Source organism: Pogona vitticeps, chromosome 4 (assembly GCF_051106095.1).
Source record: "Pogona vitticeps strain Pit_001003342236 chromosome 4, PviZW2.1, whole genome shotgun sequence".
NCBI classification, from domain to species: domain Eukaryota; kingdom Metazoa; phylum Chordata; class Lepidosauria; order Squamata; family Agamidae; genus Pogona; species Pogona vitticeps.
Window position 1 is genome coordinate 234,979,993 of NC_135786.1, and position 14,352 is coordinate 234,994,344.

At 41.8% G+C, this 14,352-nt stretch overlaps 1 protein-coding gene across 4 annotated transcripts in view; it reads right to left on the reverse strand.

The window, feature by feature from the left end:
- Positions 1–14,352, reverse strand: part of SLC45A4 (solute carrier family 45 member 4) — a 157,999-nt gene that overhangs the window by 52,938 nt on the left and 90,709 nt on the right. For 3 of the 4 annotated variants that reach the window (XM_072999399.2, XM_072999398.2, XM_072999401.2), the window contains one exon: positions 2,844–2,973. The exons of the other annotated variant lie outside the window; for it this stretch is intronic. The gene's annotated coding sequence lies outside the window, so the exon portion shown is untranslated. The remainder of the gene's footprint in view (positions 1–2,843; positions 2,974–14,352) is intronic. 4 annotated transcript variants of the gene reach the window in all.

Sequence of the window (14,352 nt, forward strand, 5' to 3'; positions counted from 1 at the left end):
TTTTTCTTCCCTAGCAATAGTGTTGCACAACACCATTGTGTTGCACAACACCAGGAAATGCTTTAAAGCAAGAAGACAGTCAGTTCAGTTCCACTGTGGCTAAGGGCTGTTCAGCCACTACAAGAAATCAGGGCTAGATCTTATCAACAGCTATCAGGCATGAAGTTGATAAGGAATCTCCAAGTTCAGCAGCAGTCTACCAATGACACCACTTTGTCAAGGGTGGTGAGAGAAGGGCAGGAGGTGTTTATTGTGCTCATACTCTGGCTTGTCAACTTTCTGGAAGCATCCAGCTGGATACTAGAAGCATTTAGTTGTACTGTGAGAAGCAGGATGCTGGACTTTTGTCTAATCCTTGAGAAACTTTCTGCAGAGAAGTCCATCAGCTCACAATTGACTCCAGCAAAGAACCAAGTGAACCAAACTATAAAGCCTGTGCAACTGAAACTTGGTCTGGTTGGCGCTCGCCCAAGTGGGTCTCTGCTTTGAGAGGCTCTGGGTACCAGAAAACATTGATTACTATAGGATGAAGGGCTTGCCTAAATGGCCAGCTTTCAGAAACAGAGAAAGACACAGATGAAAGATGGTTGATGACACAAAGCGGTACCTGTTATTTTCTACATCCATGCAGTTGCAACTCATGAACAAAGCCTGGAAAATATTCTTAATTGCAAGCCTCAGAACCCTCCAGCCACCCAGGGCCATGATGGTGGTGGTTGGGGGATTCTGAGAGTGGTAGTCGAAAATTCTGATTGCCGGAAGAAATATCAAGAACCTCAGATATGCAGATGATATCACTCTGATGGCAGAAAGTGAGGAGGAACTAAAGAACCTCTTAATGAGGGTGAAAGAGGAGAGTGCCAAAAATGGTCTGAAGCTCAACGTCAAAAAAACTAAGATAATGGCCACTGGTCCCACCACCTCCTGGGAAACAGAAGGGGAAGACATGGAGTCAGCGACAGATTTTACTTTCTTGGGCTCCATGATCACTGCAGATGGTGACAGCAGCACGAAATTAAAAGACGACTGCTTCTTGGGAGGAAAGCAACCTCGACAGCATCTTAAAAAGCAGAGACATCACCTAGCCGACAAAGGTCCACCTAGTCAAAGCTATGGTTTTTTCAGTAGTGATGTATGGAAGTGAGAGCTGGACCATAAAGAAGGCTGGCCACCAAATAATTGATGCTTTTGAATTGTGGTGCTGGAGGAGACTCTTGCAAGGAGAACAAACCTATCTATTCTAAAGGAAAACCTGAGTGCTCACTGGAAGGACAGATCCTGAAGCTGAGACTCCAATACTTTGGCCATCTCAGGAGGAGGGAAGACTCCCTGGAAAAGACCCTGATGTTGGGAAAGAGTGAAGGCAAGAGGAGAAGGGGACAACAGAGGACGAGATGGATGGACAGTGTCACTGAAGCTACCAACATGAATTTGACCCTACTCCGGGAGGCAGTGGAAGAGAGGAGGGCCTGGCATGCTCTGGTCCATGGGGTCATGAAAAGTTGGACACAACTTAATGATTAAATAACAAGTCGGGAAAAAAAACTTATCCAGATTCTCCCCAAGACCTTCCTCTTGCTTTTCTTGGTGGCTGAAAGCTGCTCTTGCGTTCCTGGATATCAAAAGAGTCTCACTCTGATCTGTCACTGTTCTGATGCTCTTAGGAGGCTTCCCACCTAAAAGCAACCTAGAAGGAGGCTGTATCAACCTGAATTTCAAAGCTATAAGAACACTTCACCAGGGCACTTCCGGGACACAACAGCTGTGTAGTGCCAGGGAGCACAAGCTGTCTCATTGCATATGGTAACATACCTGAGTGTTAGAACCACCTTACTATCTGATACTTTAAGAAAACTACAGAAAAGCACCTACTGCACATATTTTGGCTCCACATAACAGGAAGCCAGTGCAATTTCTTGATTAATATCTTCCTTTGCAATTAGCATTTCTGTTGTAGTGGTAAATCCTCCTACCCAAAAAGTGGTAAGTGGGTGTTCAATTACTGTGACCATAAGAACAGGCTAGGCAGTCCCGTCAGCATGCCTTTGTGCCTTCAAAATAAAAATATACACTGACAAGCTTCCATGTAATCTTTTTACAGAATCATCATCATCATCTTTAAGGCTAACAGATTTCATTTAGCAGGAAATGCCAGAGTCTCTGCTTCCTGTTCCACTTGTGACATCTATGCCAAAAACCATTATGTGACCTAAAAGAGATTAAGCATCTAGATACAACCTTCACAGGGGTTTAACGTTTGTTTAATTTTATCTGTATTACCTTCCACTCCTTCTTAAAAGGTACCACAAAATCCAAACATGGTGCCGAGACCTCTTAACATGCAAATAATGCAAAATCCTGCAGAATAAGCACATTTTCTTAAGGGACACCAAGTTGCCTGGTTGAACTTGATCTGGCATAACAATCTTTCTCCTTCCACAAAAGGGATATGGATGCCAAGGGTAGGGTTAGCACCTGTCAGAACTCCCATTTTAATTGAGCTCTTTCGTAATTAAAAGCATGTTTGATGTTGAGATACAGTTTATTTCAATACCACAAAAATGTAACACCAAGAAAGATTCTGGACAAAATTACATAAACTGCTTTAATTGTATATAATGGGCCCTTTTTTAAGTTAATGCAATCGTTTCTTGTTGGGACCAGCAATTAAGGGCTCTCACCTCATACACAGAGGACAGTATAATAGCAAGCTAATTAATGGTTACTATGAACTGGCACGGCAGCACAGCTCAAAAGAATTCAATCCCAGTCATATTTGTTAGAGGACTCTGCATTCTCAGACAACATTATTCATGCAACACCCGTTGCATGGCCATTTTTACCTGTCATTCAAGCAGTCTAGGCATTAACACAGCTGGCTTCCCTTCCTCACGCAGTACAAATGGCGAGGCACAGTAAAGAGTTTTACACAGGCAACTTCTACAGTGATGAGACCGACAAACCTCAGGGCATCTTAAATGGAAAAGGAGGAGATAGTCAGCACATACAGGGCTCATAGTAACATAAAAATAACTTAAGAAACATTTCTCTACTTATTCCACCAATTTTCAAGGTTTTTTCTCATTTAAAGAAGTGTTCCTCATGGGGAAAATGGATTAGAAGTCCTGTGAGGCTGAAGGACCAACCACAGGCCAACCGTCATGGATTCTAAGGAGCCTGAAATCAAAAACATTTGAAAGACCAAATATTGAGAACATAGCATCATAAAGTTGGAAGGGGTCTATAAGGCTATAGAGACCAAACTCTGCTTGAGGCAGGAATACAAATCAAAGGAGATCTGCCAGGTGGTTTGTCTACATTTCTCTTGGAGGCCTCCAGTGCTGGACCACTCACCACCCCTCAAGATAATTGGTTCTCTTGTTGTACTCCTCTAACACTTGGGAAGTATTTCCTGATATTCAAACAAAATCTGGCTTCCTGTAACTTGAGACGGGGGGGGGAGTCCCCTTACTTAAGACTAAGCACATTTTAATACAGCAAGGCCTCTTTCCCTCAAATATGGATCAACCAGACCAGATTCGTGCAGGTTACGTTAACTGTACCACTATACTGACATTACCAATGTTGACGTTTTGATCCAGATCAATAGTAATGTTATATACAGGCAGTGGAAGGATTAGTGAGGCTAAGCTACAGTATTTACTTGCACTAGATATTAAGGTACAAAAGAGAGCATCAGTCTGCGAACATTTTGAGTTGGGGGGTGATTTTTTATCTTAATGCCTTTACTTTTGGGGGCATAGTGCCAATCACTATATATATCAAAGTCCTCACAGAGGAAAGCACTGGCTTAAAATATACTGTATATTGAAGGCGCTCTGTGTGTGTGTGTGTGCGCGCGCGCGCACGTGCGCGCGTGTGCACGCGTACGTGCACATATGCCAATGCAAGAAGCCATTGACACCTCCCAGTTTCTACAGCAGGCTTGATACAAATCAGGCAAAATAACTTCCCATTTGAGCAGTTGAGGAACCTTAACAAACAAACTCTGAATAAATTCACTCGTAGAAAATTTTTCCAAGTTTAAAAGACACTGAAAGTACATTTTCCTCATCTGAATTGTCCTCTCTTTCCCCACAGAAAGCAGAAAGTGATGCAGTCCTTCAAATTTTCTCCCATTGAGTTTACATGGTTAACACTGCCATTTGTCAACTTTTTTGCATCTTGGATAACTAAGCAGAAAATGCTGCCTTTGCCATTTAACACCAAAGTAACCTCAAAGGGAAATATTCCAGACAAGAATCCTCTCAGATGTGGCTGAGACCTTGCTAGAATGCCAGCTTAAATGATTTCGTCTCATCCAAGCAGTCAAAATCCTGCTTTACTTTAACTAAACAGGAGATTGCTGCCCTATTGTTTGTGTAGGTGTATGAGGGCAACACTCCTAATTGACTAAGCACGTTGCAAAGGAACGGATGAGATCACAGACACTGAACTGTTCCATCCGGCATAAGACACTTGCTTCAGAAACCCAGTATTGTCAGGATTTAATTGCTGTTATGCCTTTGTACTTGCATCAGGCACGACTTGGCCACTCACTACCTGGATTAGGAAAAATGCTTACAGAAGGAGGAGATCAGATTTTCATTCCAAGCTAAAAACCAGCAGACCTGATGGATTGCCTGTATATGCTGCAAAAAACAGTATGCAGGTACATGCTTGCAGAAAGCTAGACATGGGTCACTGGGAACAATGTAGAATCTCAAGGGACAACAGTAAGGTCACTTCGCTCTGATAGCATGCACCATCCTGGGTTCAATGTCTCACTCCACCTTACCCCTACGTGAACTTTTAAGAGGTCCTCACCCACCATTCTCTATCACAAACATCATTTCAAAAAATTCTATGCAACTGAAGCACTCTAAGCTGGGGATGATGAGATTTGCAAACAAACACATTTCAAACGCATTTGGTGGGAGCAAGGTTGTGAAAAGCTGAGAGTTTCTACCTTTGCAATGCAACCTGGCTGTACTGTACCCATTTCCATGTACAGTATTTAATAATATCAACTGCTTTATGTTAATTCTGGTAATGTGGGCAAGCCACACAGTTTCAGAGTGCCTTCAGAAGGAGGAACTAGTAAACCACTCCCAAATATTTAATACTTGAAAAACACTGGGAAGGCTCGCCACAAGACTCGGTTGGCTTGATAACAGGTTGTTGTTGTATAGTCGTTTAGTCGTGTCCAATACTTCGTGACCCCATGGACCAAAGCACGCCAAGCCCTCCTGTCTTCCACTGCCTCCTGGTGTTGGGTCAAATTCATTCTGGTAGCTTCAATGACACTGTCCAACCATCTCATCCTCTGTCATCCCCTTCTCCTCTTGCCTTCACACTTTCCCAACATCAGGGTCTTTTCCAGGGAATCTTCTCTTCTCATGAGATGGCCAAAGTACTGGAGCCTCAGCTTCAGGATCTGTCCTTCCAATGAACACTCAGAGTTGATTTCCTTCAAAATGGATAGGTTTGTTCTCCTTGCAGTCCAGGGGACTCTCAAGAGTCTCCTCTAGCACCACAATTCAAAAACACCAATTCTTTAGTGGTCAGCCTTTCTGATAACAGGTAATCATCACTAATGTGTAACAAGGCATGCCGAAGGCTAATCCAAATATAAAAACCTGCTAGTTTATCCCACTGTATTTCTGAAAAAAAAATCCCTAGCAAACCACAATGGTTGAAATCTATGGTTCTACGGAGCATGGACAGAGTTCCTACTCCAGTCCTCTGAAGATGCCGGCCACAGAGACTGGCGAAACATCAGGAAGAACAACCTTCAGAACCTGGCCAAAGAGCCCGAAAAACCCACAAAAATCATCTATGGTTCTTTCTTTGGTGACTTTTAATACTACCACACTTGCAAGCAATTCCTGAGACAGCATCTTTTTCAGTCTAATCATCATCATCATCTTAGAAGTACCGAGCTGGAAGGGACCATAGCTATTGCTGAGGCACAGAGAAGAATCAAACTCCCAACCTTTGGCTCCGCAGCCAGATGCCTAAAACACAAAGCTATCCAGCACTTCTACATTTAACCAGGACAACAATCTCAAAACTGATTCATATTACACACAATAGCTGCCACTTGCTACAACCAGCAAAAAAATTTAACACACTCTTTGCCCCATGAACAGGGTGGATAAAACTTGATTTTAAACAAAAGTGATGCAGAATAATATTTTTGTACAGTTTACATTAAAATCACAAATTACAAGCACTTCAAAATATTACTTAGAATCCTAATTCCATAATAAGGTGATAAACTTTGTTAGGCTAACTTAAAGAAAACAGAAGCAGAAAATTATGTGCAATCTTTAACAATTCACGTGAGAGCTGGGTAAAAAAATGGGAAAGGACAGACAAACCAACAAACCCCAAACAAAAACAGAACAAACCAGTAATGTCTTTGTATTCCCATCCTATCCTCAGTTGTGACGAAGCAAGGGAAAACAGGAGAAATTCAAATGTCTCTTTTTCAGGTACCTACTGTTTGTGTTGAACTGCAGTAGAAATAGTCACTTTTTTGGTTGAGCGGATATTGTTATGGGATTCTGGACTTTACTGTTCTGCATCACTGGGTTTTAAAACTTATGTTTTGTATTAAAAAGCATATGAATGCCTACAAATGTTAACACTCAGATTTCTCTTAAACTATTCCTATCTAAAAACAAACAATGACAAAAAAACATTCTTTTTGAATATGGCCATCTCCCTATTGAGATTTAAGTCATGTTGATTCCTAGTGGATCCAGAAACTAGCAATCACTATAAATACTATGGCGGTTATGCCAATATCCTGTAATTTTATCACAAACACCCGTTGAACTCACGTATTCTACTGATTTATGTTCCTCTGATCTTACAAAGCTTTTCTCTGTGTCTGGTTCTCAAATCATGAATATTTATGACTACCAAACAGCATGTCCTTTTATCAGATGGGGGAAATTGTCCCACAGCTAAAATACCAGTTCTCGCTTCTGGATAAGCAGTTTTCCACCTAAGTGATCTCAAGAGCCCTCGCATGAGTACAGAGGGGCAAACAAACCATTCACTTCACAATTGTATCCTGAGGTATAAACGTACAAACTTCTGTAGTGGAAAAGGCTGGGACACAACATAGGAAACTACCTTGTACCCAACCTAGTAAAGTCTTCTGTCAATATGAGCTTTCCAGGGAGTCTCTATGGAAAATCCATGAATAGCCACCACAAGTAGCATCTGCCACCAGAGCAAGGAGACTTACTGTCATTCAGGCTGTGTACCACACTGAAGACTCCATCACTCTACCCACTAGGTCACACTCATCATTTGGATTCAAGTGGTTATTTTGCCTAGCGCATCATGTGAAATTAGTTTCCAGCTTTTTTCATTAGGAGACTACCATGTCTGCTTCAACTCCCAGCCAAAAAAAAAACCAAAGGTGATGCTGAGCACACTGAATGAGAAAAAGAAGCAGGTAGCTGATTTTACATACCCTAAAGCAGTGGTCCCCAACCTTGGGCATCCAGATGTTCTTGGACTACAACTCCCAGAAACCTTCACCACCACCTCTGCTGGCCAACATTTCAGGGAGTTGAAGTCCAAGAACATCTGGAGGCCCAAGGTTGGGGACCACTGCCCTAAAGTGAAACGTGGTATCATTACACCCTCAAACTATTCCTTTAAGACGGCAGTCTGCATCTTCAGATTTATTACAGAGCTTGGGGTCTTCAACATATTATTCATTTATTATTTCATTTATAGGGCATTCTTTTATCCAGCAACACCCGGAATCGTACACACCACAGTACTACAGTACTACAGGTATAACAGACATAACAATCAAATAATGATTTACATAAATGGCAAAACTTTAGCAACAATCTATATCTCAACAGACAACTTCATCTTATATACACTGCTACCTATTGGTGGAAATCCAATAATAAGTCCCAGCTTGCTGAATCAATGGCATGTACAGAGCAGCTGACTGATCAAACCCATTCTGAATCAATGGGTGTGATCCAGAGATGACTTGAAGGCTTTAAATCCTGTCCCAAATCCCTGAGTTTGCAGGAACTCAGGAAGAGAATTCTAAACAGAACACAGATCATCTGAACCCCCATTCTTCATGGGAAAACTGCCTCAAGATTTTGTTGCTATCAATGGCAACAGGCACCTTTCCCTTGTAATTTTGTCTTTAAAAGGGAAAGTTAGAACCTCCAAGGTCAAGTAACTAGTGACAGATTAAACCTATTTTGCCATCTGATGATTTTCTGATGAAGCCTGCACTATAACCTTCAGCATCTGCCATGCCTGTTTACTGCATTTTGCATTTATAGCTGAATGCCGAAGAGAAAATACCCAAGCAAGAGCTGGCGGAAAATACTGGTTGGGGCTTAACATAACATAACAGGCCATAAAGGAAACCAATGAGTTTTGCTCCAAGGTTTGTGGGCTGAAGATTACTTTAATTTCAGTACAGACTTTACAGGCAATTTACAAATTGATTTAAGTATCCCTTTGAAGAGTCTAGACTGTTTCTTCCTCTCCTGCCGTTTCTTCATTAATGTCCTCCTGCATCTCATAACGATGAGCCAACACTCAAGTAAAGTCTCCAGAATTTACTCCTTTTATGTTCCTGTCAAGACTCTCACTTAAATCCCACACAAACTTGACATGACTTCAAACACAGCCACAACTCTCAAACAGGACACAAAGTAATTTTGCTTTAGGGACCCAACAAATAATTCCCGACTTTGAAGTAAAACCCTGGTTGCTGATTGTTTCGATGGGGATTTTATTCCCGAACCAGAGTGCACCAAGCATTACACGACCTATTTCTAGGGCCTTTTTAAGGGTGGCATCAAGGCAATGTGGCCGACGGAAACCTTTCTAGCAGACACTGGTAGGAGTGCAATTGTTATTTTTTAAAGGCAAAGTGGAGAGGCGAAAAGTGGTGGGCTGTGTTAACAACTTCCTCTATTGGCTTGTTTGAAACAAAGGGGACCGATGCCAAATCACGTGACTTCCAGCACTGCAATGCAGAGCAGTTAGCAATGTACAGCTAACTTTGGGTCAAGGCATCCTTCATCACATCCCACAACACCAAGAAGCCAAGTTTTGGAAACAGGCACTCCCTTTGAAGAGGGACCAAAGCACAGTCCTTTAGCCATTTAAGAATCCCATAGGAGACTAAATAAAAATCTGAAAGTAGATTAAATAAAAATTTGGGTTCAGGCTAGAAAGTTCCACTATATGTACCCTCAGGGTCCCTGCTAAAATCCTTAATTATTTATGGTCAAAGAAGAACAGGCATTAAGTCTGACTAGAATTACCACTAACACTTCCTTGTATGAAACATGAAGATGTCCTAGAGCAGAGGGTCTCCAACCTTTTTCACCCCACAGAGTGGTTGGGGAAGGCGGGGCACCCCCCACACTCGTGTGCATGCGCGAACAAGCACACGTACTCTCTTGCACAAATGAGCGCACACTTGTGAGCATGTGCAAATGACAGCATGGCACTCGCACAGGCGCTCGTGCACTTGCACAAATGGCAGCACACCGCTTGTCTGGGTACGCTTGTACTTCGCACATGCACAAACGGTAGCATGATGCCTGCACGGGCATGCTGGAGCGTGCGTGCAGGCACAAATAGGCTGTGTGGGGGTGAGTGCGTGCGGGGGATCTGTCTTTGTGGCCCAGTCCGGCTCAGGCCACAGACCGGCATTGGGCCACAGACCAGGGGTTGGGGACCTCTGTCCTACAGGACTACATTGACATCTCCTACTGTGTCCTACAATTTATAAAAGCAAACCAGTCATGTTTCATACAAGCACATGATACATATGCAGAGGGTTGCAGTTTCAATCTTCAGCACCCTGGCCAAAAAAGCTCCTTCTAAGATGCTGCAAAACCACCACTGCTTGGGCTGACCAAAATCAACCAGTCAATCTCACCTTCCTACTCCCTCCATCAGGCTAATCGAGTTCTAACATTTTCTCCTGCCATTGCAAAATCTTCTAACACATGCTTACGTACGGGGGGGGGGGGGGGGACGGGACTACAATGCTTTCTTGAATTTTACTTTCGAACTGGATATTACACCCTGAAACATGATCTGGAATTTACTGCATCTGCAGAATGGCTTAAGAGGAACAAACAGATGTGACTGATTCCTTAATGCCATTTTCCACTGGTTGGCACACCTATTCCCACAGCTTTTAGCATGAAGCAGGCAGAGCAGCTAAGTCACATGCCTTAGAACACCTCTTATCCCCATGCACCTTAAAGGAGTGAGCCTGCATGAACAGCTCTGTGTCTTTATCACATCTGTCCTTTATGGTTATTCATGTGCAGTAGTCACTGTTCCTAGGTGTCCCAGAAGCCCATTAAAACCGCCCTTCCCTGCATGAATTTGGTATCTTACTAGAGCATTAATTTCAAGGATCTATTACACGAATACACATATTTTACACAAATAAACTTTTCCAGTAAGACAAGACCAGTTTCTTGACAACCTGGGAAGAGTGCTTTTCTTAGTTAAAGACTTTTTCAAGGATGCCAGCCAATCTTCTGGAATCGTATGCCTAATTCTACTCTATAGTAAAGAACCATGTTTATTACTCAAAGATTATCCCATTGTTAAAATAGTTACTTTCCTGAGAGAGGAAGGAAAGAAATTAAAAGATGGTATCAGGGGAATGCCAGTGTTATTCTGCCTTCTTGTTCAAAAGATGAACACTTCAAATGAACCACTCTCTCTAAAAAGTGTTTCATTAATGACTCAAAATTTATGAATTAGAATAGGAAATGGATAACAGACAGCCCATGGTGACAGTGGCAACATTAGTCACTTCTCTGCTTCTCTCTTAACAAGGAGAGTCTTAGTGGTCAGAAAAACACAACATGAAGCTGATCACATTTGTATAAAGTCCTCAAAATGACAACATACATTTTAAATGACAAAACAAATGTTCAGAGAGTTTGAGCTACCTTTCCTTCATGAAGGGACGTGGTGGTGCTGCAGGTTAAACTGCAGAAGCCTCGGTGCTGCAAGGTCAGAAGACCAGCAGTCGTAAGATTGAATCCATGTGATGGAGTGAGCTCCCGTCACTTGACCCAGCTCCTGCCAACCTAGCCATTCAAAAGCATGTAACAATGGGAGTAGATAAATAGGTACTACCTCGGTGGGAAGGTAATGCCGTTCTGTGTCTAGTCATGTGACCACGGAAACTGTCTTCGGACAAGCGCTGGCTCTACGGCTTGGAAATGGGGATGAGCAACGCGCCCTAGAGTCGGACACAACTGGACTAAATGTCAAGGGGAACCTTTACATTTTTACCTTCCTTCAAGAAACAGTGAGGAAGACAAAAAAAAAGGACAGCAAAGACAATTAAAATTTGATTTGGGTACTTAATCGTAAAAGAAGTGATAGTGACAGGAGAGATGAGCACTCTGCACAGTACTTAGGAATCATCAATTGAGATCCCCTGCAGCTCATTGTTGTCCTTACATGACATAATGTTGTCGCCAGCCATACGACAACTCTATGAATATGGACTGCAGCTCTTATTAAACTTAAACGCTTTAATTCAATCCTTGTTACCTGAATATATCATGTATTTTAATGTACCTATTTTTTTAACAAAATGTGCACTTAAGAGTTAAGTTTGTGCATTGTGGCGAAATGTGTTTTCTTCTGAAGTATTCTGCCCCAGAACTGTATAAAAGATTTAGTACAAGACCCGTCTATGCCCCTCTCCCAACATAAAGGAAATAGATGTTGAGACTGACCTTGAAAGAATACTCTACTACTCAAATGTAAAGCAGTAACACTGCCAAGATTACAAATATTCTCTCAAGCTACTCCACGCAAACAACAATAATTTCATATTACATACTGCTGGATGAGGACTGAGTGAATATTCGTGACAGATCTAGCTGTTAAAATTGTGATAAGTGGCTTGTGCAAAGAGAAGCTTGGCAAGTCCTATGCTTTATTGGTAGCAGAATATCATCTTTTTTTTCTATTTTAACTTTTTTCCTTTTATCTAGGTTTTGTGCTGTGCCACTGAAGTTTTAAAAAGACAGATTAGCAATCTGTCCTTTAAAAAAAAAATCAGTATTTCCTTACAGGGCTTGTTCTACATTTCTTCATCTTACTTGCAAGGCAGCCTCAGATATATTTCAAAGTAATGCTGGCCAAGTTTAAGGCAGAGTTACTCTGGCCAGGTAAAAACGTCTGATTACTAGCGGTCTGGGTTCAGATTTCAAGAATTTCAAGAGACTTAAGCCCCAAAACTGCCAGGGAGGAGGTGGGGGGTGTCCTGGCACTATAAGCAGCCTTTTGAAAACTGCCAGCAAAATTTCTGAACAGCAGAGGATTGAAGGGTGTGAAAATGGATTAAAGGGCTCTAATGGGGTAGGAACATAGCTCCTATTGACCTGGTGTTGTCTATATTAACAGGCAGTGACTCACACAGGAGTCCTATTTCTGCCCTACCTGGAGGCATCAAAAATCATTCCTAGGATCCTACGTATGCACCCTATAACTCAATGTTCCCTGATTTATTCATTTTCTCCATCTTAAACCTAATACTTATTATCCAGGTCACACATAACAAATGGAGTCATCCTTCCTTATTAGCTCTGTTATGTGCCATCAAGTCAGAACCAACTTATCGCAATCCTAACAGGGCTTTGAAGGTAAGGGAGATATTTAAAGAAGTGTTTTTACCAGCTCCATTCCTCAGTGAGGGTCCAGGGCTGAACAAGAATTCCAAACCTGGTCTTCAGAGTCCTACTCTGTCACTCTTTCCAGTACACCACACTGGGTATCCCACTTACTTATTTACTTATATATTTATTTCTTACATTTATATCCTGTCTTTTCCACTAGGAAAAAACCAGCACTCGAGGTAGCTTATAAGCTTCTTAAAATAATGAAGGCAAGTAAAACCAAGTTTAACTTTAAAATAATAAAATCAAGTAAACTAACCCCACCATTAAAATTAATACAGGATACCGTTAAAAACTACACAGCAGGGCAGGTTAGACACTGTATGCCAGTCTAAAATGACGCGTTTACTTCCTTAAAATAAGTCCAAGTGGAAACAGATCACAAACTCTGAGGCGATGATTTTCATTCATAACCATTTTTGAGTACATCAATTCTGCTTGAGTATAGAAATGGCTCTTTTTTTAAAAAAATGGAAGAAGCTATTACTTTTTTTCTCGAAAGGTAAGAAATATAAGGAACAGGCATTCCTGCACAGATTGCTGATTTCACAAAACAGGTCATACAAAATGCTGCAGTGCACACACAGCTGACCCAGTTTCCAAACAGCAATAAGCATATCGTGGAGTCGGCAGAACAAAGGTTGTACAGCGCCATGTGGTGCCACAATGAATTCACAGCTGACTCTTAGGCATTACTGCACAGGTTTCCTCATGTCTCATAGGCTGGGCAACATGAGTATTGATGTCAGAGGGTATGTTTTGCCCACTGGTTTATGACCCAATGGGTTAAAACCTTGGAATTTACATACATTTGTTTTAACTTAACACACACACACACCCCATCTAGAATATCTCATTCTAAAATAGTTGTTCTGGGCTAGGCAGACTGTTGAAGATGGCCGTAAGAGTATAGGGTCCATTTTTCAACTAGCAGCACCGTTTTAAATTCCAAATGAAAGTAAACAATTCTATTTCCTGAACACAGAGAGCTGACTCATGCCATTTTCAAATTGTTAGACACATCTCCACAGTCACTTGCAGGGGATAATGGGACAGCGACATTTCTCAGCAAAAAAATGTCAAAGTCAGCCAACCAGTGGAAAAAGCAACATTATGTGAGCACAGGGCATATGTGCAGGTGACACAGAAGTGAACTGGTGAACAATGAAGTTTATAATTTACAAGTGTCACCTTTAGAAAGACACCGCCCAGTGGTTTTTAGCTACACTCCACTGTCCAAGGTTACAAATGCTTGCACAATCTTCATACCAGGCTTATTTAGGGGCACACATAACACAGCTCTTGGGAGTGTGAAGTGCACATCTTGAATGATTCAACAGCAGCTTTTCAGACAGAAGGCTGCTATCAGCCGTTGAACTGAGCTGTGCTCTATGCTGCAAACCTTGGGGAGTGCATTTGCTATATACGACTATTCATAAAAGGGGTGAAAACACAAGAAAATCAAAAAAGAATTAAGAGAGGCTTTCCATTTAGACGCCTCACAAATTCCCCTCTATTTTTTTACTAATCAGCATGCAAAGATCTGAATGGAAGTAAATTAATATCAGCTACTGGAGAGAGAGAAAAATCTCTTGTATATTAAACATTTTGC